This window comes from Palaemon carinicauda, chromosome 14 (genome assembly GCF_036898095.1).
Source record: "Palaemon carinicauda isolate YSFRI2023 chromosome 14, ASM3689809v2, whole genome shotgun sequence".
Lineage (NCBI taxonomy): Eukaryota > Metazoa > Arthropoda > Malacostraca > Decapoda > Palaemonidae > Palaemon > Palaemon carinicauda.
In genome coordinates this window covers 51,686,148-51,689,077 of record NC_090738.1, presented here as the reverse complement: position 1 = coordinate 51,689,077, position 2,930 = coordinate 51,686,148, and positions in this window count along the sequence as shown.

Sequence of the window (2,930 nt, the reverse complement as noted above, 5' to 3'; positions counted from 1 at the left end):
AATTCAGTCATTTTCTCTTTCCATAGACTGACTAAATCCATAAAGAATTTAACAGCTAGATACATCACAGGGTAGCCAGTTCCTTGTGATGAGCAGTGCATATCTACCTAAGCAAGTGACCCCTGGCATACCATACTAATTCCAGTAAAATAATCCACCATGTATCAGAAGTAGAAGCCAAAAAGACAGACTTATGGGGGCATTCCACGCACACCCAAAGTTCTCGCTACTGCACCAGGTTACTCGCCCGCTTATATAACCGTTGTCAAACAGGGATTGCCAAATTATACTACCTAGCAAAGTGATATATATATATATATATATAAAGATATATATATATATATATATACAGTATATATATATATATATATATATATATGTATATATATATACATATATATACACATATATATATAAACTTACAAACCTGGTCTAGTAAAAGAGTAGATAATTTATTCCTGTATTTCCTTTTTGTATTTAAGAGATGTTTAGCCAGCTCATAAGGTGAGTTCCACTCTCGTAGGATTAAGTAATGTATGTGAATTACATATGACTTTCGTCATTCATCTAACTGTATTTTCATTTAATTCAGTATATGTAAATTTACATTATTTTTAAGAATTGACTTTTTATTTCACATAGTTTTGTTACAAAGTCTTATGTAACTTGTTTAGGTATGCTGTATGACACACATGAGGTATGAGTACGAGGTATTATGTCATCTATATGTTTCCACGTGGTTAGAAAGTGCATGAAACTTCTAGAATTAGATTTACTCTTTTTTTTTATTGCCACGAGAGGTAGGTGGGCCGAGTTAGCTGAGAGAGGGTTGCCTCGCAAGCAAGGTTAGTACCCTTTCTTCAAATTTACTATGTTGGTAACCTTACGCCGCTACAGCCATGCTCCCCACGCTACGAGAACGATCTACTAGAATTTCCTAGAAGAATTAAGTCAATATATATATATATATATAGCCCCCAGGAATGAATGAGCAGCAGAAGAGACCCAGCCTATCCCTTTGAAAGAGCCGTCTGCCTGCCCTGTTTTCTCTCAAGTGTGTGTGCTCTCAAGCGTGAATAACTGATTTTTTATCCAATGTATATCGTGTATAGTGTTGTTCAAACGTTGGTGAAATTATTGGATGTTAATTTGAGTGTAGTGTGTTAATGTAAGTATATTTAACATAAATTTATGTAAGTGGCCTTGTAAGATTTAGGTTAAACAGTGAAGTGCATTAAAATTTTTGCTTAACCGTTCTGTAACCTTGTATGAACCAAAAGACGTAAGTGTAACTGTTAGGTATATGCAAATTTTTTCATGGTTTATTAGTTTTAAAGTGTTAACTCTTTTCATTAATTGTCAAAATCAAATATTTTTATAAGTTAATTTCTATTGAAACAAGTGACTATATTTTTTTTTTTATTGATAGAGTATAATTTTTTGTCTTAGTCTAAGGTTTAATTCGAGTTTAATATTTCGAGTGATTTATTTCTTGTGAATTGCTGTTAACTTTTTATAGAATATATTTATTTTTGTAAAGTGTTTATTATTTCAATTACCAATATTTTTTCTCAGTGCTGTGCTCGTATTGCCTGACTAAAAACTGAAGAGGTTGGTTTTGAATAATTCATATAACTAATCACCTAGATTTTGTTTTGAGTAACGTAAGAGACCTTTGGATATTTAGTGTGCATATATATTGCTGCCTGGGAGTTGTGTAATATTCTCAGAGCTCAGGTTTTTTTAAAGTGTAACAGACTTATGCAATATAATCGGGTGAGTTTTAGAGCTCGGGAAATTATGTAAAAATATATATATATATATATATATATATATACATATATATATATATATACATACATATATATAAATATATATATATATGTGTATATATATATATATATATATATATATTTATATGATATGGCTCCTGTGGACTATGGTTCGTGACTGGAAACCCAACATATAATATTATATATACTACGACTGGCAAGTTAATCAACCTCTCGAATTCCATACTCCCTTGTTTGCTTTTACATCATTCTAAATAATGATGATTGGAATATTACACTTTTACAAAAATAAATATATTCTATGTAAATTATAACATTTAGAAAGAATTTATACAATAACAAAATAATTCAATGGAAAAATTAAGGCTGAACAAAACTTAGAATAAGACAAAAATGTAACGATCTGAAATTATATAGTAAATTTTATTTGAACTATTATATCTGAATAAACCTCAAACCAAGAAGGGAAATAATACAATGAAATTTATACAATTGCTTGAAATAATTCTGAATAATACAATTTTCACGTTTGACACAATAAATAATAGACAACCAGATCACGTTACAAAATCTATACTTCCTATAAGGCCGTTTACAAAAAATATTAAGCAATGTCAACACACACACTAATACAATGAATTCAAAATCCCCTTTAGTCTTGCGTATCTTTTGACACACAATTTGTTTTGGGGCACAGAGTCACTTAGGAGAGGATACACTAATGTACTGAACACTTTCAAAAAAACAATACACTGTGTTATGTGTGGGAATGAGAGAGGGAGAGGGGAAGAGCCTGTCTTCAGGCTGCAGTTCTGTATCTCGATCTCTATCTCTATATAAGCAGTAACCTTGGTGTCCCCTTTTTATATGAAGCCTAACTGTTATTTCCAGAAGTCTCCAAAGGGTTTGGGAATCTGGGCCTTTTCCTAAGGGCGTCAGAGTTTCCAACTAGATAAAAATGTCAAGAGGCAAATAAAGAGGTTTGAGTCAACTCTCACATGCATACCAACGCACCCGCGAGACGACTCTCCCAGCTAGTTCCGCCCACCCTTAGTCCCCGAAATAAAAAAAAAGATAGCATCCTCTCACCAGGCCTTTGCAATGTTTCTAAAGCACATGGTATGATGGTAGAGAATC